This window comes from Sorex fumeus, unplaced genomic scaffold (genome assembly GCF_029834395.1).
Source record: "Sorex fumeus unplaced genomic scaffold, SorFum_2.1 ptg000009l, whole genome shotgun sequence".
Classification (NCBI taxonomy): Eukaryota; Metazoa; Chordata; class Mammalia; order Eulipotyphla; family Soricidae; genus Sorex; species Sorex fumeus.
In genome coordinates, this window is record NW_026606066.1 from 32,643,998 (window position 1) to 32,669,216 (window position 25,219).

Genomic DNA, 25,219 nt, shown 5'->3' on the forward strand with positions numbered 1-25,219 from the left:
TTGCTTGTAAAAACACCCACATAATCATTACAGTTTAATGTTTCGTAGAACATGCTACTTGTCAGTTCCTCCCTAAGCAGTTACATATTCACACATATATATATATACACACACACATTCGATATATACACATAAAAACTCATTTACATGTCTATATTTATTTAAATAAACTAGTCTGTCACTGTCCACTGTCTTCCCGTTGTTCATCGATTTGCTGGAGCGGACCCAGTTACGTCTCCATTGTGACAATTGTTAACTGTTTGGCATATCGAATACGTCATGGGGAGCTTGCCAGGCTTTGCCATGCAGGCAAGATACTCTCGGTAGCTTGCCAGGCTCTCCGAGAGGGGCAGAGGAATCAAACTCGAGTCAGCCACGTTGGTCGCTTGCAAGGCAAATGCCCTACCGCTGTGCTATCGCTCCAGCCCAAACTAGCCAGCAATGTATATATAATCATATATATGTAAATACATACTTATAATAAGTATGTTTATAAGCATGCTTATAATAAGTTGTTTGGGGGCCACAACTGGCTATGCTCAGGGCTTATTCCTGACTCTGAGCTTTGGCATCACCTCTGGAGGGCTCAGGGGACCATATGGGGTTCCAGGGACAGAACTCTGATCAGTCATGTGCCAGGCAGGCATCTTCTCCACTGTGCTAACTTTCTGGTCCTTTTTTTTTTCTGATTTTGTTTTATTAATAATAATACATGTATGCCATGTATACAGTATACAGTTTAAGTATACAGTTGGAGGATTATATATATATATAATTATATTATATATTATATACTTTAATATATAATTATATTATATATTTATATATATTATATATTATATACTTTAAGTATATAGTTTGGAGGATTTTGGTGAATGTACATAGTCCTATAACCACCCATACAATCAAAATGTAGAACAATTACACCAGGTTACAAAGCTTCCCATGTTTCCCTTCACAATCCTGCCCTTATTTTTTAATTAAAAGAATTTAAGGGATCACCCAACTAGGTGGGCTGGACCCTTCTACACAGTCAATCAAACAGGTGGTCCACTGTAAGGGACTGATAATGTGGTACTGCTTGAGCCCTGAGGTTTGAAGGATTGATTACCTGGCTACTCTGGAGGGGCTCAGGGGCCTCTGGGGCCGCATCCAGCAATGCCAGGGATGGAACCAGGGCTGGCAGCATAGAAGGCATGAACCTTAATCTTTGTAATATCTCTCTGTCCTCCCAGCCCATTTTATAGATTAAAAACTGACATACAGACCTTTACCAATTTGGAGAAGCCTATGTTTTCTCTTGAACACGTTATTTCTCTCTTTTCCCCCTTACATTTCTTTCAGTAAATTTCTTTCAATAAAACTATTTTTGATTCACTGTTTTGCCTCCTCCTGAAACTTTTCTGTGAATAAAGGTGGCGAGTTCTTGGAATGCCTGTGTTGAAGTGAGCACTGGCTTTTCTTCCATGCAAAGAGTTAATCCTCACTCCAGCCTAGTCCATAGTTCTGCTAACTCAGGTGTGAGGACCAGTTTCTGCACTGTGGAGAACAAGTAGGCTGCCAGTGAAACTGGACAGCTGCCTTGTGGGGCTGATGGGACCTGAGCATCAAGGCTGAGTAGGTGCTTGTAGTGGATTTAACCAGTCCTAACCCACACTGGTCATTTCCCCAGGTGACCAGATGGGTTGAGCAGAGATGTGGAAGCATGATTTTCCCTAGGCTACCTGCCTAATGTCACCTGCAGCTTAACTGGAGAGCCAGCCAGATTGGAAGAAATCAAAGGAGAAAATCTCAAGAAGGAAGACAATTCTGTGAAAATATGCCATACATATGATCGGTAAAAGCAGAAATGAATATATGTATTTTTTATAGCAGATTCATCAATATTCAAGAGAAAGGAACAAAAAACTGACAACTCTGAAAGCCATTAAAACTCTGAAACACTGACCGTGCCACATTACTACTAAGTTAATCTGAGATTTCACTTTTTTACTTAGGCATGGGTTGGAGTGATAGCACAGAGGTAGGGCGTTTGCCTTGCACACAGCCAGCCCGGCTAAGCCGGGTTCGGGTTCCTTCACCCTTCTCGGAGAGCCGGGTAAGCTACTGAGAGTATCTCGCCCGCACGGCAAAGCCTGGCAAGCTACCTGTGACGTATTCAATATGCCAAACACAGTAAGAATAGGGTAAAGGGTAAAGGCCCTCCCGTTGATCGTCGATTTGCTCGAGCGGGCCCAGTAACGTCTCCATTGGAGACTTTGTTGTTACTGTGTCTGGCATATCGAATACTCTCGGTAGCTTGCCGGGCTCTCCGAGAGGGGTGGAGGAATCGAACTCGGGTCGGCCATGTTGGCCGCTTGTAAGGCGAACGCCCTACCCGCTGTGCTATCGCTCCAGTAAGTCTCCAAAAAAATGGAGACGTTACTGGGCCCGCTCGAGCAAATCGATGAACAAGAGGAGGACAGTGACAGTGACTTAGGCGTGTCCATGCCTTTTATCTGAAGGAAGTAGTTATAGCCAGATGTTCATCCAAGTATCCCCTAAGGAGTAAAATCTCTAGGGGCCAGTATTGTATGCAGATAGTAGGGCCCTGGTAATGAGTTTTCAGAAATAATAAAACTAAAAAGTAGTTCAAAACATGAGGAATATATCCCTTCAAGATGAACTCTTTGGAGACAGAGAAATAGAGGCACTATCCAGAGACGGGTGAACCCCTCCTCGGAAAAGGAGAAGCTACAGAAGAATATAAAGATATGGTAATATCTGTATATTTAGATATACATGGTAATATCATGGTAATAATGTGAAAGGATCGGGGCTAGAGCAATAGCACAGCAGGTAGGAATCTTGCCATGCACATGACTGATCCGAGATTCAATCCCCTACCCCCAATATGATCCCTGAATTCTATCAGTCCTTGAGACCCAAGCCTAAGCCCTGAGTAATTCCTTAGGACAGAGCTGGGAGTGCACTCTGAGCATCACCAGGTGTGGACTCCACAACAAATACTCTCCCTCAACAACCAGTATTTGTGATTCAATAAAAACTTATGGGTAACAAACTATACAAAGCACAATGTTCAGCTTAATCAGCTTAATGTCTGAATAAACAGCAGTTCTATTACATTTAAAAAATCAAAAAAATCAAAAATCAAAGCACACTGTTGACAGCTATAGAAAATACAAATATAGTTAAAGGACAATGCTCTTTTTAAGATGCTAGTGCACACTGCTAAATTCATTAATATTTACAAAAGGCAGACTGTGTTAGGGGTCATAAGTTGTCAATAAAATATTAAGGAGGAGTAGGAGAAAATAAAATTAAGTCTAATTAGCAGTTGGGTTCATAAATGTTTCCATATACATAGTTCTTAAGATAAATCTTCAGAAATAGTCATATTTAGAGTTGAAAAAGATAAAGAGAACTGCATAAGCAAAAACTCAATGAAAGATAAAATCTATTTAAATTAAAAACTGTGTTAGGCACCCAAGGTATTGCTAGAGTTTTGGGGTTAGAAGATAAGAAATGGAGAAAGGCAAACATTTCTAAATCAGGAAACAGAAAGTGCTGACAATAAAAGAAAACATTTGGTGAATGTACTCTACTAGGAATAAGAATGTATCAAGGGCAATCCACAGGATAGGAGATGGTATTCATAATAAATATATGCTGACAGAGGACTGCAACCTAGGATTTAAAAAAGTGAATCCTAACAAGACAATGACAGCACGAAAATGAGAGAACAATTCATAAAAGAAGACAGAAAAACAATCAATAAATACTAAAAAATACTTAACCTTATTCGTTATTACAAATACGCATGCTACAAAACATTATTACATACCCAAAAGTGATAACAAAGAAGATAAATAGGGAATATGAGGTGTAAACAGGATAAGGAGCAACTATAACTCTTGGCTAATGTACAAATTATGAGTTATTAAAAATTTAGAAGTATTTCTCAATCTACTAAACAGGATGAATATATCCTGATCCTATGACAGAGAAACCCAACTTCTAGCTATATATACAATAGAAATGATATGCCCTTGAATATTCATAGCAATGCTATTTGTAATAGGCCAAATGGAAACTAGACAACCCATCATCATTGTGCAGGAAAGTCTTGGTATAGTCACAATAAAACATTCACTAGAACATACAGTAAAATAATGGAAAATAGTAATATGCAACAATAAACAGGCCTTGAAAGCATGACTAAAAGGGCTATAATAAGGGAGTATACCAACATCCTGGATGAAAACATTTCTTTAAAGTCAAATCTTAGGTAGAACTAATTTACGTGGTTCACTAAAGAAATGACAGAAGAGTACCATCTGGGGGAGGTGTGTGTCAAGCTAATTGAGGAGCTAGGGTACTGGAATGATCTGCTACTTGATTTTTTGTATCAGTTACATAGCTGTTTTACATTTGTGTATTTTCATTCCCCTTTAAGCTTATGTGAATTTTCCTGTATGTTATACTTAATAAGTTTTTTAACAAGTATGTATTCAATACAATTAATTTTAGTAAGCTATTTTGGCTAATACACACACATTTTCCAATAAGAACATCTTCAAATACTGCCAAGTTTGTATATTTTTAGGATGAATCTTTTCTGAAGCTTTTTCCACAAGGATTGACTTTGCTCAAAATTGTTTGTGAGAAAACAGAAATTCTCTTTAATCCTGATGCTTCCTTCTGAGTTTCAAAGTGGAGAGGAGAAACTAACATAGAATTTAGTGATGCCAAAGAGAAAAATATGTATCCAGAACTGTGGGTCTATAAAATCTTAACAATTGACAGTTCTGTGCCTAAATCTCCCTCGGGGCAGCTCAGGATTCCCTCCAAAGAACTCCAACATCAGCATTCTGGCAGAACGTTGCATTAAAAAATAAATCCTCTGAGCACACACTGAAGTTTACAAGCAATAATGAAGTGCTGCATTAAAAACAGCAGTGAAGTCATAGTATGATAGATTTTAAGTCATAATGTCCTTTGGGTTTAGTAGTGTCATGCTTCTTTTCACACACAAAAAGAAATCTACTAAGATTCAATATAACTTTTTTGGATGTGTGGCAGTAGAATCACAAGTAGTGATTCATTTACATCAGAATACATTGCTTATGCAGAGTTTCTTATATTTAAATGTTTAGAAAAATGAGTATGATTTACTTATTACATTAGATTACAAACTGTAGTTTGGTTAAATATTTCACGTCACTCCATTGGTTACAGTCTTTTTTAAAAAAACACGGAAAAAGCTGAAAATTTAAGAATTTAATGTAAAAATATAATCAGTTCTCAAAAATGAAGATTGTATTCTTTTTTGATATTTTTTGAGGGGATGGCTCCCAAGCAGTGCTCAGAAGTCTGGAGATAACTACTTGTGATACTTAGACTAACTGGGCTAGGTCCCAAAATGCAATTTTTCAGACTATCACTACTCTAGGTATGCTTGTGAGGCCATAAGGTACTGGGGATTGAATCCTTATCGGAACATGCCCTAATTATCTCAACATTACATTTTATTTTTGCCATAGACTTCTATTATAGTCTAGTATTCTGGTATATTCTTGTACCAAGAATGACCATGCTTACTGGAACAAAGGCAGAGCTGCAGACCAATGGAACAGGGTTGAATATACTGACATCTCCCCTCAATCATATGATAATCTAATCTTTGATAAAGGAGCAAGAAATGTGAAGTGGAGTAAGGACAGCCTCTTTAACAAATTGTGCTGGCAAAACTGGATGGCTACGTGCAAAAAAAAATGGGCTCAGAATTCTGCCTAACACCATGTACAAAAGTAAGATCAAAATGGATTAAAGATCTCAACATCAGACCGGAATCCATAAGGTACATTGAAGACAAAGTTGGCAAAACCCTCCATGTCATTGAAGCTAATGGTATCTTCAAAGATGTCACACCACTGGCCGAGCAAGTGAAAACAGAGATAGATAAATGGGACTATCTTAAACTAAAAAGCTTCTGCATCTTGAAAGAAACAGTGACCAAAGTACAAAGACAGTTTACAGAATGGGAAGGGATATTTGCCGAATACACATCTGACAAGGAGTTGATATCAAGGATATATAAAGTACTGGTTGAACTCCACAAGAAGAAAACATCCAACCCCATAAAAAAATGGGGGAATAAAATGAACAGAAACTTTCTCAAAGAAGAAATCCAAATGGCAAAAAGGCACATGAGAAAATGCTCTACATCATTAATCATCAGGGAGAAGAGATCAAAACCACAATGAGATACCATCTCACACCTCAGAGACTGGCCCACATCCAAAAGAACAAAAGCAACTGATGCTGGCACCGATGTGGTGAGAAAGGGACACTCCTTCACTGCTGGTGGGAATGCCGACTGGTTCAGCCCTTTTGGAAAACAGTATGGACGATTCTCTAAACATTAGAAATTGAGCTCCCATTTGACCCAGCAATACCAATCCTGGAAATATATCCCAGAGAGGCAAAAATGTATAGTCGAAGTGGCTTCTGCACTTGTTTTTCATTGCAGCACTCTTTACAATAGCCAGAATCTGGAAAAAACCCGAGTGCCCAAGAACACATGACTGATTAAAGAAACTTGGTACATCTACACAATGGAATACTATGTAGCTGTTAGAAAAGATGAAGTCATGAAATTTACATACAAGTAGCACTACATGGAAAGTATCATGCTAAGCGAAATGAGTCAGAAAGAGAGGGATAGACATATCCCTCTCATGTGCCTTAGTGAAACACCATGAGGTACAGTTGCAGACTTACAAATTTTTGTGCTTGGGTTTTGATTATACAATGTTCAAATACCCATCCCTCCACCAGTGCCCATTTTCCACCACCATGGATCCCAGTATCCCTCCCACCCCCATCCCCCCCATCCCACCCTGCCTCTGTGGCAGGGCATTCCCTTTTGTTCTCTCTCTCTCGAAGTGCAGAAGTCACTTCGACTATACATTTTTGCCTCTCTGGGATATATTTCCAGGAGTGGTATTGCTGGGTCAAATGGGAGCTCAAAGAGAGGGATAGACATATCCCAAAAGATTGCATCTATCTGGGGGACATAAAGTAACAAAATAGGAGATTAATACCCAAGAATAGCCGAGATCAGTACCAGGAGGATCCCTCCATGGCTTAGAGGCCAGCCGGGCTTTCAGGGGAAGGGGCAGCCCAGATAGAGAAGGGAGCACCAAATAAAGGGTGTTTGGAGGATCCTCCCAGGATGGGAGATGCATGTTGAAAGTAGACTATGGACTGAACATGATTGCCACTCAATGCCGCTTTTGCAGACCACAACACCCAAAAGGAGAGAGAGAACAAAAGGGAATGCCCTGCCACAGAGGCAGGGTGGGATGGAGGGATGGGGGTGGGAGGGATACTGGGATCCATGGTGGTGGAAAATGGGCACTGGTGGAGAGATGGGTATTTGAACATTGTATAATCAAAACCCAAGCACAAAAATTTGTAAGTCTGCAACTGTACCTCATGGTGTTTCACAAATAAAAATTAATAATAATAATAAAAAAAGAATGACCATGCTGGGAGAGAATCATAAAAAGGTGAAAGGGGTTTTGATAAATGCTGCCGTTTTTTTTTTTTTTTTTTTTTTTTTTTTTTTTTTTTTTATTAGTGAAAAACCATGAGGTACAGTTACAGGCTTACAAATTTTGTGCTTGGGTTTCAGCTATACAATGATCAAGTCCCCATACCTCCACCAGTGCCCGTCATCCATCCCCATGGGTCCCAGCATCCAATGCTGCCGTTTTTTGAAGTGATTTTAAATACACCTGACTTATCAAAAGGGAATGTTACGCATTTCATTCCTAAATTACTAAGTCTTTAGAAGCCAAAATTATCTCCAGACAGGGCTTTACTAAAATTGTCTGAGGTCAAGAATGAGTTGCGAGGTCATGGTAGTCTGACGCAATTTTTTGGCAAGAAGACCAGGGAAGATGGTCCTGAGCTCCATTTGCCCTGTGATCCCTGTCTTTCGCATCAAGATACTTTCATGAAGTCTGAAACCACTTTCTGTTTGGAAGAACTATTGGATCTCCCTTACAAATGGAAGGGACAGACAAAGTGACCTCATAGGCTTATTGTAGAAATCTTTCTGAAAACAAAGGTATTCCTAGGAAAGGCCAAAGCTATGTTGTTCAAAACCACAACTATTTCCGGAGGAATTTTATTTCATTAAACTTCTGCTTAACCCAGTTGAGGACTGTATAAATAAACACACTGAAGAAAAATGGATTAGGAGAACTTGATGCTCCATGGTACCTTACCAGAACTATAAACCCAGTGATCATTCCCCAGGAAAACTGTTTCAAATATTTAAGCCTCCTTAAAGATTCAAAAGTCATATATTACAGTCAGTCTTCTTTAAAAAATTTAAGTCTATTAGTATTTTGCCCATCTTATTAACATTTTGACTAAAAATTAGAAGTATTCATTTTTAAATAAAATTTTAATGGTTTATTAATATGAATAATGAAAAAAGAAGTTAAATGAAAAAAATCCCAGTATAGTCAAGAGAAAATATTTCCTTCTATGATAAAGAACAGCAGGAGATTGAGTGCAATATCTCATTTAAAAATAATTCTTTTACAATTCTCAAGGGAAAGAGAACAAGTCCTATTCAAACAATGCTTTTCATGGTGTTCTTTGGATCAATTTTCCTAATCCAAATAGCCTCATAGTGGGAGGCATACTGATATTTCTGTTGGTAGCTTTCATACTGAAATTTTCATGCTACTAAAACCACAACAAAAATGCTCTCTGAAAAGCAACCTTCACACAAGCAGTGGCAGCTGCCCTTCTGCTGGAGCTATCAAAGCAGTAAGGGCTTTTGAAACTCTGGCTCTGTCTTTAGGACTCTCCTCTGCAGCTCACACAAAGAAAGGAGCAGGCTGGAGGGGCTGTAATCCAGCAATTCTGGAGGTCAGTCAATGTTCCCATCTGCTACTAGAAATCTAGCTCCTGGACACACAATGTTTTCCTGCCTCTTGGTTTCAGAGAATTCAAGTTCTTACATATGGAGTCTAGGCAATTAGCATTTAACAACAACAACAACAAAAGGTGGGGGGCAAGGGAAGGAGAAGGACCCTGGTTGGCTTACTTGTTTTTTAAAAAGGTATGACTCCTCAACACCACCCCCTGCTCTCATCCCAGCGCCTATTACATTCAGGCCTTTACTCAATTTTAAAAAGTTAATATTTACTTTGCCAGTGCATTTTTTTCCTACTTAGAGAGAGGAGATTTTTTTCTTAGGCTAAATATTAACCAAATAGTTCAAAGTCAAAAGAAGTTGTCTGTGTTTCTAAAAAGGCAATAAGCTTCTGAAAACTACAAGTTGGGAATACATATCCATTGCATTTACAACACTCCAGAGTAGCAGCAAAAATTCCAGTTACAGGATTACAATCCTGGTGACTATCACAGATGAGGTCTCTTCTTAACCCTCTATCAACCCAAAGCTGCTTTCACCCAGGCACCTGTAACTGGTTCCTTCCTACCTGGCATTCAGGGTGGTATGTGCAAACAGCATGAAAAGCACCATTTTGTTCCTGTGGAATTCTAGTTTGGGTTGACTAATCCAGCCATGCCAGGGATGAATGAATGTGAGTAATGCAAAAAGTGTGAGGGTAGGATGGGGAAATAGTGAAAATTGGGAAAGGGATGGAAGAATACTCATTTTGGCTTCCTTTTGCAGGGTAAAGTAGAATGAAAACCAAGTCATTATTTGAAATTTCTACTCTACCCTCCTAAAATAATGTCCTTCCCTTTTATTTTTGAGATTATGGCCAAAATCTGTAAAGAAGTAGAGGACAGCAAAGAGTCTTATGAGCATTAACAACTTAGTTAAATACAGCATCTCAGGCCTTCAAAGGAGGAGCACAAGGTGAGACTATGGGCAAAAATCACCATTTTTCTGAGAGACATGAAGTGTCTTCAACGGGTCTCTTGTGATTAGTTCATGGGATGGCTAATCCCTGAGCCAATTTCTTGGAACTCTTCGATTGTCCATCCCGTTTATAAACTGATGCTACTTAGGCCATGAGACAGCAACTGGGGAACTAGTGATATGCAAAACAGCATTAGATAAGGGCCTCCAATGAACATCCAAGTATTTCTGTATCAGAAATAATGATTTTTTAAATTAATGGACCTTGCCCCTTTTTATTCTGTTTGTTTTTATACACATAATACTTATACTAGATTTTGAAATTTCTTTTTATTTTTGACTTCCCAAAAAATTCATCATTTCCCCAAAAAATTCTTCATCATTTCCCCAAATAATGTTAAGTCAAAGAAATAATAATTTTTTATATAAGAAGATACATGGAAAGCAGACCATTTAATCATGGTAGTCATCATTTTCATTTTTTAATAATTTTCTTCATGAGGCAATAAAGGAATGAAGATATTTTCCTCTAGATGAACATTTGTTTTTATTCTGCATTTCTTCTAAAATTCAAATCCCCTTTTAAGCTCCCTGTGCTTTAAAGGAAACAAATGAGAAGTAAACAATTCATAAACATGGACCTGATGCTCAAAATATTTAATTTGACAAAGCAGGTGTCTAGTGAAAAAATTTAAAAATTAAAGCTGGTTCAATATTTTATATTTTTTAAATGTGATTGACATATCTCTTAGTTTCAGGCACCTTTATCAGTTTTTGTGGTTTTCCATCTTTATCCTCTACTGCTCTCTCACATATTTTCTTTGTCTGCCTCTCTGTCTCTTTGGAATCTCTGCTCCTTTCTTTCATGAGCCCATCTCACACATTTCCCTTTCTGCTTTTTCTTCTCACCTAACATTGCCAGGGGACTTGAAAACACTCACAAAATGTGTCTTTGCCATGTTTCACAACTACATTGCATCAACTTTATTTTTAATACTGGATTCTAGAAATCAAAAGATTAACCACAGGATTCCGTTAATATTAGGACAAATTTTTCCCCATAATAATATGGAAGAATTAGATTAGATCCTATCTTTGATTAGATCCTATCTCAAGTGTTCATGTCAGTAGCAACTAGAAGGAATTGTTCCTATATGTGCTCACAGAATAGTATTCACCATACACATGAAACAGTAAGTTAAAACTTCAATTCATCAGAAAATTTCACTGTGTATTTTTTACTGAAAATCTTCACATCAGTTTCTTGGAGCACAAGCTGCCATGACATATGTTATGTAGACTTGTAAACTGTTATTTGGTTTACAAACATCCCATATTTTTCATATGAAGAAAATGGTGGTCAGGGATAAGTAATTCCATGACAAAGCAAATATTTAAAACAAAGCTAATGATGAACCAAAGAACTAGAAGAAATAAAAACATTCTTCTTAAGTGAGGTACTGGTTTTCCTTGATAACTACATTGAGCTTCAGTATCTGTTGAGGGACAACACATCACAGTTTCTGGAACCCATAAAAATATTAATACACATTGGCATTTATCTACTCTTTTTGAGCAAAAAAATCCGCTGAATACGCAGCGCTTACACCAAATAAATAAGTTGATATTCTTTCAATTTTTTGCAAACCACCTGAAATCCCACTGGGAAATACAGGTTAAAAACAACTTCCTAGTGCCAAAAGTTTCTAAGCCTTTTCTAATAATACAATTCATTTATATATTTTTTAAAGGCAAGATTGACTAAAAAATGATTTTTTAGTGCAGGGGAGGAACAGAATTCATAATATTTAAATGGAATTTTATAAATATCTGTAACATACACAAGAAAATTTCATCTACCCTCATAACAGACAGTATTCCCTTTGAGGAGCTAAACTATACCTGTTCCCAGAGAGACTGCTATGCCTAACGGTTTAAATACACATGAAGCAATTGTGTTTTGATAGAACTAGACTGTACTTTAAAAAAAATAAAAGGTAACTATTATAAAAATCATTTGACAGGGTAAGCTACCCATGTCAGTCAATTTTATTACTGATAACCAGTCACTGTTCTGTCAATCTGAATGTGAATTCTTGAACATGTATATTTCAAGAATTATTTATTTATATTCATCAGCTTATTTACATTTCTGGAAGACAAGAGAGGTTTCTATCTAGATTAAACATGAATCTCACTTTATCTGTTGGTTATTTTGAGACAACTTGGAAAGAAAAAGACGTGATAGTTAAAAAACATAAAGAAAAGGTAGGACATTAGTCACATCATTGTATTTTGTTAAGTGACTCAATATTACAATTTAAATAAAAATAATTTTGGAAAACTAAGCTGATAGTGGGCAGGAGTTGTGAAATTAGCTGGCTCTCTTCATTTTAATTCTGATTTTTATCCCTTTACCCCCTCTCTTTCAACAACTGATTTTAACTGTTTCACATTTCTGACATTTACATCATGAAAAAGTTCCTTGAACTGTAAATGCTGATCAGCAGGCAATGCTTACCTCCGTTTTTAAGATTACAGTCCACGTTCACTTCTGCATGCAAGCACTGTACGCGGTATTACATTTAGAGATAAATAATTCCATCATTTCACCCTGGTGCTCCTGTGAAATGTGGTGCTAGGAAACAGCCGACAGGCAGTGCGTCTGAACAAATCATATGTCCTGTAATTGCCGCTTAGCTCTAATTACTATTGAGGATAGTGTTTGCAACTTGATTCCAGGGAGAAGGCAGACTACCTTCTGACGACACTAAACCAAATATATCCTAAAAGACTGACAATTACTTTCTTTCACGTACTTTTGCTTCATATCTTCCAGCCATTCAGCTATTCCGAGCCTATCACTCTGCCTTAGAGGGAAAAAAAATCAAATGATCTTGACATTTTCTCCTATCCAACAAAGCAAGACTATTTCTCAAAACATCTATTTACTATAACAATTTGAAACTTTATGTAATGAAATCACTTTTTCTTCCTGGATAAGGAACTGAATCTCTTATGTTTTGAACCACTTGTTTTTCTGATTTTTTTTTAGGTATTTTTATGGAAAAGATATTGCATTGTAAAAATATTCAGTAAGTTTCAATGTTAAATGTCATTAAAATTTTACATGGGAATGCCCCAAGAGACCCCCTGAACGTCAGTGCCATCTTTCATCTGGTTCCCTCTGTCTTAATTTACCTCCCTCTCCCCATTTCTTCATAGCTTCCTTCTAGTACTACTAAATAGTCTTAGGGTCCAAAACTTTATTTTTAAAAAATGTTTTCCACGTGTTTGTGTTCTCTATATACCACATATTAAAAAGAATCATATGGGTCTGTCTTTTTTCATCTTATTTTTTTTCACTAAACATAATATATTCTTGGTACATCCATGTTGTTGAAAATGGCAGGATTTCATCATTTTCTATTAGAACTAAACGGTATTCTATTATGCATATATTCTACATTTTTATTCATACATTGGTCTCTTTTTATTTAAAAATTAAATCTATTTCCAAAACCTAAACTTTATTTACATAGCTCAAAATAATTTATGTGTATGACATTAAGCTTGTAAAATTTATTTCCTTCTCTGCAGATTTTTTGGATTTAAGTGAAGAAACAAAGCATATAATAAAAAAAAGAAACTAATCACATGATAACTTAATGTTATAATATTAACAGGTATGTTTATGTATCTCAACTAAAAAAATAATTTCAGTTACATGGGACAATTGCCTCGAGCCTCGAGCAGGCCCCAGTAACGTCTCCTTCATCCTAGCCCTGAGATTATATTCAAGGCTCTTTAGAGACGATTATCACGGTGAAATTAGAAGTTGAAATAGAAGTTCTTTGGACCTAAACTTTTACAATAGTTTCTTATACACTTAACTAATTGTACTATCTTGGGGTATCTGGCAGTATAATTAGAATAAACCTTCTGCAATTTCTCTGCTGCAAACTATAGCAGTGACAAAATGGTTGTGTTGCTTTTGCAAAGCTGACTCTTATGGATCTTGAAAAATTCGGTATTTGGCTGAATGACAGAAACTTGAAATGGCCAATTTGTCAGGAAGGATTTTGCACTCTTGGTTGTGCAACTTTAGCACATTTGCCAACAACAGTCAACACTTAACTGACATACAGAACAAATGGTCCCTATCCAGATTCACAGATTCGATATATCTATTTGTGTCAGATTTGCACATTAACTATCAGGGACAGGTGAACCTAAATGAATAATTAGATGCAGCAATCAAAACGGTAATTATAAATCCAGCTCTTAGAAGATATACATTTCTTCAGGCCCAATGATCTCACTTGTTCTGAATGATTACAAAGTAACATTCTAAATGAATTATAGACTTGTTCTATATTTACTGTCACCTAAATAAAAACTGTGTATATCTTGTTTATGTAATATCTAGGTTTTTATGATAAAATTATAAACACTGCTGTCATTTTTCTTTTTTAACTTAATTTAATTTTAAAATCTACACTCACAAGAGATATCTCTTTAGAAAACTCTTTGCTCGGTTAGATTAATACCTTGTTCAAAGTCTTGTTCTTTCATGGAGATAGATAAAACCAGGTTTTTTTCTATTCCCTTCTACCTCTTGACTCATACTTATTACCTGGGGCATATTTCTGGAAGATTCTTAGGTCTGTCAATTAATTCATCCTTATAATCCCAAACTCTTTATTACCTCTCTTAAGATTTTCTTGTTTCAGTTAGTGAATAGAAAAGGAAGTCTGCAGACTAGCAGTTTCAGCATCATCAAACAAATTGTTAGAGAAGCAACCCTAAGCTCTAGCCCACACGTGAAGAATCATAGACTCTGAGGTAGAAACCAGTAGCCCGTGTTTTAACCAAACCTGTGGTTGACTGGCAGCATTATGCTACATACATCTGCAGTGCACAAATGCAGTAAGAGCAGTTGAAGAACAGGGTAAAGACTAGGTAAGCCTCTGATGAGGACAGTACCATGAGAACAATAAAGCAGAGCAGAAAGGTGGCACACAAGTGGTAATCTAAAGGACAGGAAGAATCTGGTTAAATCCAGAGATCCTAGACATCTTTCACCTGTGCCCTTAGCATAACCTGATATATTCCAAGGTCTAACTTACTCAAGTCATATTCAGTCATTCCATTCTAAGCAAAACAAAAACTTCAATCTTATTATTCTCTTGGTTTAGTGAATACTCTTATCTCTCTTAATATTTAACTTCCTTTAGAGTTGCCTATACTTTCTTCAGTTCCAAAATCCTGTAATCTGGCTCCACATTTCTCAGGTCTAATAATACTGAAGACACTTGTCCATCAGTCCTCCTTGACTACTAAACTACTTGTTGAGTATAATCCTGTATATTAATGACTCTTTTCCAAACTTAGATTTTGTATTTCCAACCACCTAATGAATTTTCATCTCCATACAGCTGGCACTCATATTCAAAACCAATTTAGTCATCCCAATGTTCTGGGCCCATTGTTCCTCTGCATGAAAGGAATGTCAAGCTAAATTTGACTTCCTTCTTTACCTTAAATCAAATAACTTTTATAACATCTGGCAAGTCCTTCCACTTTTTATACCCATTACCACTACCTTCACTTAGCTTCTCATAAGCAGTTCACTATCTTAAATCTTTGATAACTGTATTCTCCTGTAGTCAAATAAAAAATTTGTTTGTTTGTTTGAGCCACTCCTGTTTGTGCTCAGGGCTTACTCCTAACTCTGTGCTCAGGAATCACTTCTACAGGGCTTAGGGGACTATATGGCGTACCTAGGATGAAATCCAGCTCAATCACTATACTATCTCTCCAGCTCCTCAAATCAGTTCTTAGGGACAACTATAATAAATCATTTTTCCTATTCAAATGACTTTCATGGCTCCCCCTGGTGAGTCACAGGAGTTGAAAGCCAATGCATCTGTTCAAATCCCTACTCCTCTACTTACCAGCTGCATAACATTAATTGGCTAGTTGTAGTCCAGTTTTTCTAGTTGCTAAGGAGGAATAGAACAATGAGCACATGTTATGAAAATACCTGAATTTAATCTATAAACTACAAAGAACATTGGAAAATTTATCAAATGACAGCATTATTATCACTTATGCCAGGCATCACTGTAGAACACATCTCATTCCAAGACGTCATTCAGCATCCATAGTCATCCTAACTTAACAGAAAACCTTTCTTTCACTCACACTTGCTAAGATATGCCAAATAATTATTCCTCAAAGGCAAGGATAAAATCTAATTTTCATTCTTTTCTGACTCCTATCTTGTACCTTACCCATAGTACTTGCTCCAGAAACGGCAATAAATGAAACACTAGCTGGTACTTTCTGTTTGCTTATTTTATGGGTTTTATGTTCAGGACTTACTTCAAGGTCTATACTCAGGGATCACTGTTAGTGTGTTCAGGAGAGCCCTATAGGGTGCCAGGGATTGAACTTGGCTCTGCTATGTGCAAGCCAAGCACACTACCTGCTGTATTATCTCTCTAACCCACGACTAGATTAATTTTTTTTTGGCGGGGGGTGGGGAGCTCACATCTGGTTGTGCTTGGGGCTTAATCCTGATTCTGTGCTTAAGGACAACTCTGGGGGACCATATGGGGTGCTGGAGATTGAATTTCGGTTGGGGGTATGTAACTTACTGGCCGTCCTCTCTCTCCAGCCCCAACTCTTATGTGGTTCTTTTGTCAGGATGTACTTGTTTTGCCTCTCAGGATAACGTTCTTTTTCTGACTCTCTTCATATTCTTTCCATTTTCAAATGATATTTTATATACTGTTTCTTCCAGTAAGGTGCCCCTCTTCCACCAGAACAAAGTATCTTGCAAATCATTTCATTTATACTTCACTTACAGTACTTAAGACATTGTATTGTGCATTATTTGTGGTTGTGTTTTCTTTTTCAAGAAGCTATAAACTCTTTAGGTTACAGACTAGACTTAATATGTATTTTTTGTCCAATGCTTTTCCCCAGATAAAGTACCCATGGTTAATGAGTGAGGTAAAGTGAATGACATCTATATTTATTGTAAAAATATGTGTTTCTAAATACTGCCTGGTTAAAGAGATTCTTTCCTCTTGTATTTACAATAGTCTTCAAAAAATAAACATAATGAGGGACTGCAGTGTGAATTTAGAGGGTAGAGGCTTTCCTTGCACATGGCCAATCTAGCAATGATACTTAGAAAGCCTATATCCCCATACTCAGACCACCAGGAGTGATCCCTGAGTGCAGAGACAGGAGTAAGCCCTTACCACTGCCATGTAGCTCCCCAAAAGCAAAACAAAAAATTCCTCTATGAGAACTACAAAAATAAACTCAAGAAGATCTTTTATAAGAGGAGTGAGTGCCTAATCTCACATTTATAATCAGTCTTCACAATGTTACAAATAGTCGCTGGATTCGAGGGATAATCCTCAAAAGCTAAACTGATCCATATGACAGGTGCAATGAGTTAGAACATTACACTACATTAGGACATCAATGCCAATGAGGGTACTTGAAAAAAGTAGCTAAAATCCTATGAATATTTGTAAAGATGCTAGTCTTTACCTTCAAAATCTTCTTTATGTTGTAAGACATTCAGAAAGCCATATCTGAATAGAATTTTCTTGTATATTCACAAGAATAATTTTCATTATCACAATAAATGTGATCTGGATTAAGAATCAACTTATACCTGTTAAATTACCCATTTAGAAAATAGAAGTCCTCTATAAAGTTATCTGTATGTATGAAATTTTAGATATCAAAACTTACTTTCATTTTACTTAAAATTATATTTCAGTTCTTTTGTTCTTACTCTGAATTTATTTTAAATAGATTATGACCCTGATATTCTGTAGCTTTATCTTAGGTTATTTACCAATACCACCTGACAAATATAAATACAAATACCTGTTAACTAACTTAATTACATTCATTAGGGAGTCATTTATTTCTAAAGTAACTCTCGATTGAGTATATGACCTTTTTTAATACAAATGATTCTTTTTCCAGTTCTATGAATTATAATTTTGAATTTTCATAAATTTACTTAATGTAGGCAAGTCTATAAAAACAACTCTCTTTGAAAATAACATCGTTTCTGCCATTTTTACCTTCCTATTACTAAGGTAGACTGTTGAGAAATTGAAAACTAAGGGGCTTGATCCTGAAGGTAACTCCATTTGCTCTCAAAAAATCAACTGCTGCACCAAAAGGAGTGACAACATGGGTTAGGATATCCATATCTGGAAATAGTATCACTAAGAAAGAAAGATTGAAGGAAGACCTTAAAATGTTTTTTTCTTGTTCCTCCTTTCACTCACCACCTACATTCAGTATACTGATAAAACAACTCAAATAAAGTTTTCAAATCTTCCTACTTCTTTCTATGTAACATTCATATTCTTGTACAGCTATCATGTAGAAGCTGATGGCTATACAAGAATGCAGATATAGCCATCAGATAGTGCCTCTTCTGTGACCTTTCTGAGAATATGTGCCACTATACTCGATTTTTCACACAGCTACAAAGCTTCCTGTTGGAAAATGCAAACTTGCCATTAGGATGATTGGTCTACACATGGCGGTGTTCAGGGTTTACTCCTTTCTCTGTGCTCAGGAATCACCAGTTTTATGGCTTCCTCCCCACCTCTCTTTGAATAAAATCACTCTCCCATAGTCTACCATTGTCACATGATTATCCTTGTTTACTTCCAAAACCTCCGTGCGTGCGTACAACATTCTCTTATAATAACCCCTATAACTAAGACCTAGGCTTTCCTTTCTTTGCAAATCATGCCAAATCATTCTTATCTTGAGGTGTTTGCCTTGAAAGTTCCCTCAGCAAGAAACTATTCTGAACCCTAATTCAGTTTGTCTCAGATTAATTAAGGAACAACTGAGACTAGCATCAAAAATTTCCTTCGAAGAGATTGCTATTGTATATAAATCTGCTATCTGTCTCTAAAATTATCTTGGTTTAATTGTATACTTGTTAACTGACTCCTGTCACTAGAAACAAGTCTCCATGAAAGCAACATCCATATTCCAGATAGTCTGTTCCAGCTTCCTTCCAGAAGAATGCCAGGCCATGGCTGGTACTCAATGCATATTTTGAATAAGTGAGCAACTATACTTTGCTAGTATTTTTAAATACAAAACCACTTTTGTTTGTTTGTTTTGGGTCCACACCCTGTGGTTTCAGGGGTTACTCCTTGCTCTGTGTTCAGGCATCACTACTGGCAAGACTCAAGAAATCCTATTGGGTGCCTGGAAATGATCTGGGTTAGCCAAAAACAATGCAAGCACCGTGCTTACTGTACTATCTCTCTGGCCACATAAAAATTCTTTTTAATCATACAATTGCTTTAAGGAATCCTCATTTATTGTTACTGTAGCACTGTATCACTGTCCTCCCATTGTTCATCCATTTGTGCTCGAGTGGGCACCAGTAACATCTCCTTTGTGAGACTTGTTACTTTTTAAAAAAATTTTTTTTTATTTTTGGCATATCGAATATGCCACAGGGAGTTTGCCAGACTCTGCTGTGTTACTATTCTTCACTAATTACATATGATAGTACTAATTACATATGATAGTTACTCAGTTAATAATATTTTTGGTATTGCAGTAGGGCTGACATACTTTATTAACTATATGTTGGGTATATGAGATGAAATATTGATTCCATTTACCAATTTTTTAATGTGGTGCAAAATATGGCCCATTTCCATTTAAAAATACACAAGTATCCTCTACCAGAGTTGATTTCATCCACTGTTATTTTAAACATAGGTTAAAATAACTTATTTATGAATTCACTAAAATGAGGATTTATGAGTAATCTCTAAACATTTATATAACAATGCTAACCTTAACATTTATTACATGCCAAAACTGTTCAAATAATTCATGCATAGTCATTCATTCAATATTCAAATTAACACAGTAGGAGAATAACTTGCTATTAGCTTCAATATGCAGTGAGGATACAAGATACACAGAGATGCTCTAGTTTATCCTCTCATTCCTGATCACAAAGCTGGGACTCATACACATAGAATCTGATTTTAGGTCCCATACTCTAACCACTAAGCTATGCTACTATATTGATGTAAGAAGAAAGTACATCTGTATCCTCACAGAATCTCACAGAATATATAGCTTTAAAAAATTACATGTTAAATGTCAGCCACTTCTAAATATGCATGTTTTACTCCCAAACATTTTCAAATAGTTGTTTTTCTCATTTCTTCCAAATGAAGGTCTGAAATGTTTAGCAGCAAGTGACTTCATGAAGCAGTTCCATATCATGTGAGAAATCATGAAGAAAATCTAAATCAAATACCATATCTCACTATGCCTTTAATATCACCATGAAAACAGCATGATTTTCTAGGACACACTGCAGTCTGGGATGATAAGATAGCATATCTTAAAATGACTGAAAACTAAAAATGGATTTGTGAGTGTTATTCTCAATTCTCTAAGAATCTTCTATTTTGACAAGTTAGAACATGGGGATACAGACATCACCTTAATATATAAAGTCTTTAAGTACGCAAATCTCTGTAAGTTCTGCATAGATTTGGGTCATACTATTCATGAGAAAAGTTCAGTATTAGCTTGTAGAACCAAGACAGAATTCCAATGAATCGGATTGTTCTGTCATTCCCAAAATGTCCTTTTTTGTTTTCTCCTTTGACTACCTCCTCCTTTACAGAAATTAATCGGCTATTGTATGGAATGTAAATGAATCAAGGATTCAACTGTACTGCACACAGCACATGTTGTGTAACATGACCCTTATGTAATAAATCTTTCGGAAAGCAGGCCTTCTTTTCCAAATGGGGCCTGTCTTCACGTCTCTCAAGGGAGACTTGGCAAATGGGACCTTCTGAGTTGACAGGTCACTTCTCTGTGCCTCAGCTGACAATTCTCTGACACAGATGTCAGTTGAAACCTTTCCTGAGGCACGTAGGGGATCAGCACTTTTGAATTACGCCCAGCCAAGAGAGAATTTCCCTCCTTAGCTCTCTGCCTGGCCATCCCATCCCAACAGCAGCAGAGCTTTCCTGCAAATCATTCCAGAACATAACAGAAGGGAAGGACTGACTAAGGACATGAATGGTTTATGGAGTTCCTCTGTCAGAAGCTCACTAAGGAAGAGATATCTCTGCACCTTTGTAATCTATTCTCCCACAAAGGATTGAGAGCCTAAATGAGATGTAAAAGAACTTTGGGCATTTTATGGTGATATAGTAGCTTCAGTATCAGTTCTCAGTTCAAGTTTTGCTTCCACTATTTGCTAATGATTTGACCTTGGAGATTTGTGTACTCTTGGAGTCTGTTTTATCATCAAACATCATACCAGTGGGGCTGGAGCGATAATACAGCGGGTAGGGCGTTTGCCTTGCACGCGGCTGACTGGGGTTCGATTCCCAGCATCCCATATGGTCCCCTGAGCACCACCAGGAGTAATTCTTGAGAGCAGAGTCAGGAGTAACTCCTGAGAATTGCTGGGTGTGACCCAAAATGCAACAAAACAAAACAAAACAAATCATACCTGTAATTTTTTAGGTTTGGTAAGTGTAAGGGAAATACAGCATATATATTAGGCTTAGCACAGTGTCTGGCATAGAGTATACCTTTAGCAAACTGCTAATTCTTTCTTTTTTCTATTCCTTAAAAGACAGGAATTTGGAGGCCCAACGTTTATAAATGCCTTCAATACCTTTATATATATCATTTCCACTGTCTTTGCTTTGTTTTTATGTCAAGAAATCCTCTTTTTTTTTTTTGGCTTTTTTGGGTCAGACCTGGTGATGCTCTGGTGTTACTCCTGACTCTGTACTCAGGAATCACTCTTGACAGTGCTCGGGAGAACATATGGGATGCATGGGATTGAACCTGGGTTGGCCAAGTGCAAGAATTCTTAAATTAGGATGAATTCACCCACTACAAGAATTGTATGAAAACACTGGTTATCATGTTTATTGTGGGAAGAATGTATTCATTTATTAATAAATTTTCAAAGGATCCTGTGAATTGTAGAATTTTAAAAATTCAGCATATTTTTCTGAATTTTCAGAAAACTGATTCTTCATAAACCAAATATATTTTTTAATGTACTAGAAAGTTCAGTAACCAAAGGAACTCTAGAATAAATCTTTCTGTAGAGCAAATTATTTGTGTTATGAACTGTGTATTTAATAGAGGTTTTTATAAGTTTTTACAAAAAAATTCTGATTTTCAACTAAAGTAGAATAAACAGTGATATTATATGAATCATATTTTCAATCAAAACATAATACAGTGATATTATATACAAAGTGGTAACATTCATTAATAATTTTCAATGCTGCCTGGTGGTTAAGTTCAAGTTTAATGTAAACTTTAAAAAAATCAGAACATCAAAATGTCCCTCTCTTAACTGAATGAAATCTTAGGTAATCTTTGCTCCAAAAACCTCATTTTATGGGTGAAGAAATTGAGGTTCTGAGAGGTTACATGACTTGCCCAAGGTCACTGCAATAGTTCCAGAGAATGGGAATAACAGCTGTAAAAATGATGACAGTGATTACGATGATGATGACAGCATCATGATCGATTGAGTACTTACTTGAGCTAAGCCTTTTAAAGACTTTAACCTCATGGACTTTCATGACAACCCTGGAGGAAGATTTTATTACCTCTACTACACAATGAAGCACTCTGCTCAGAGTTCCATAGCCAATAAATGGACAACTCAGAATACAAACCAATTCACATCTCTGAACCCCTGCCTTATCTGGAAAGATTATGTGCCCTTAAGCATTCTAGAGTGAAACAGAAGTCTTGTGGGCTTTAAGTATAACCAATTAAGAAGCTAGTTAGTAAATATATATTTACAACCTTATGATAGTCATATATTTAAAAAAAATTATTAGATAATACTGATTAATGCTATACTATATACCAAGTATATACCAAGTGTATACTAGGAGTTCAAATAGGTCATCTATGTTTCAAGTGTTATCCTTTGGCACAACCCACCTACAATAATGCTACGCTTTCACTCTCAACTACTAGAGTACAATTTAAATTACTTGCCTCCTTTGTGTCCATATGCTATGCTGCTTAACCAAAGTCATATCTGTGCAATTCTTTCCAGATCTCTCTTTCTGGACTGTGTGGGCCTAAGTGTGATCTCATTATGGATGAATTTAGGTAAACTTGGTAGAGTTTGTTAGTGGTGTAAGGTATTTATCTAACTGTAATACATAGGGTGGAAAGAAAAAGTGATGGGACAGAAGATACTCTGATTTCCATATTCTGATATGGAATTTTGAGTTGCCTGGACATTATAAAACAATACCCACTATCCTCAGATATTATAAATACATGATTATCAAGGTAGATGGATATAACATAGTATTTGGCAATTCAGAGATTTGATTTTTTGGAAGTATTTTAATTTTTATTATTTTATTTTATTTTTTATTAGTGAAACACCATGAGGTACAGTTATAGACTTACAAACTTTTGTGCTTGGTTTTCAGTTATACAATCAGTGGTTTGATTTTTAACTTTACAATCTTTTCACATGTGTAGACCTTTATTGGTTTATTTGGGGGACATACCAGTCAATTCTCAGGGCTTACTCCTAGTTCTGTGCTGAGGGATCATACCTAGTGGACTCACAGGATCATATCTTGTGCCAGAGATCAAACGCAAGTCAACTGTGTACAAGGCAAACAACTTATCTACTTTACCTCACTCCAGCCCATTGGACTTTAACTCTATCCTTGTCTTAGGCTTTACAAATGGGAGGACATGACAGAATATCCTTCTATTCTTTTTTCTTTTATCAATGCTATTTTTAGTTTTTCTGTTCTTTTGACAGCAGCAAAATTACAAACCTGTCTTGATTCCTATTTCTCTGACCCTAATTTTGCTGGTGACTGGGTATGAAACACTGCCTGATGATTTAGTGATATTTGATTAACCACAAACAGTAATATTTTTGGGAAAACCATGATGAAATTCTCCTTGCCTTCACAGAACTGGCTTTTAAAGGGTGCACTAGAGTCCTAGGAGTAGATAGCTAAAAATGCAATTCCTGGGTCTGACAGCAGCTCTATTCACACCATTATTTATTGCAGCACTTTGTACAATAGCTAAGATATGGAAGCAATCTAGATGTCCAGTGATAGATAAGTGGATAATGAATATATAGCATATATACACAATAATGAAACCAGTTTGCAGCAAAATGTATGAAGCTAGAATATATCATGTTAAATGAAGTAAGGCAGAAGATAAGGATGAGTACAGGATTATCTCACTTGTATGTGGTATTTAGAATAACTGGACAACAAAATACATGTTTTAGAAATGAGTTGATGCCTAGATAAACCTTCGCCTGAGTACAAGGAGATGAGCAGAGATGGAAAGAAATCAAGGAGAATGGGAAGAAGAGGCTGAAAGAAAGCAACAGGGGTGGGGGTTCAGGTATATCAGAGGTGTAAAGAAATGGTAACGCTAAATATCCAAACAACAGAGTCAACAACACTGAAATCATGAGATCCAAACTATAACAACTGAACTTAATAAATAAGTTCCTGACAATGCAGGCTGGGGGTCAGGTGGGGGTTGAGAGGGAATCTGGGAACACTGGTGGGGGGGAATTAACACTGGTGATGGGATTGGTACTTGAACACTATATGTCTAAAACTCAACCATAAATAACTTTGGAAATTATGGTGCTAGTAAAAATTTTTAAAAAGTAATATAAAATAAAGGGTCCACTAAAATGAACACCTTTTAAGTAATTTTTTAATTTGACTTTTTAAAAATCACTCATTAATGGTGGAGGGATTGAACCTAGGCCGACTGGGTCAGCCATATGCAAGGCAAACACCTTACCCACTGTGCTATCGCTCCTGCCAGCATGGTATTGAGAGTATCTTGCCCATACGGCAAAGCCTGGCAAGCTACCTGTGACGTATTCGATATGCCAAACACAGTAACAACAAGTCTCACAATGGAGATGTTACTGGGCCCGCTTGAGCAAATTGATGAACAATGGAAGGACAGCAGTGCTACAGTGCTACTCTTTAATGGGTATTTAAAATTACCAAGTAAAAGGTGTTATGGTAATATTAACACTAAGTGTGCTGAAGGAACAAAATCTTTCCATAGATGGCCTGTAAGGTCTTCTGGAAATGAAAGTTCTAAACCAAAAGTACTTGAAGACAGGATTTACTTAGTTTGAAAGGAAAAAGATAAAAGAGGAATAAGAGATAGTTCCCAGAT

General features: G+C 36.6%; 1 protein-coding gene across 4 annotated transcripts in view; it reads right to left on the reverse strand.

Moving 5' to 3' along the window:
- The window catches only part of ZNF385B (zinc finger protein 385B), a 385,075-nt gene that overhangs the window by 105,466 nt on the left and 254,390 nt on the right, over positions 1–25,219 (reverse strand). Inside the window, exon 1 of one of the 4 annotated variants that reach the window (XM_056110154.1) lies at positions 12,438–12,613. The exons of the other annotated variants lie outside the window; for them this stretch is intronic. The gene's annotated coding sequence lies outside the window, so the exon portion shown is untranslated. Of the gene's footprint in view, positions 1–12,437; positions 12,614–25,219 lie in introns of those variants that run through there. 4 annotated transcript variants of the gene reach the window in all.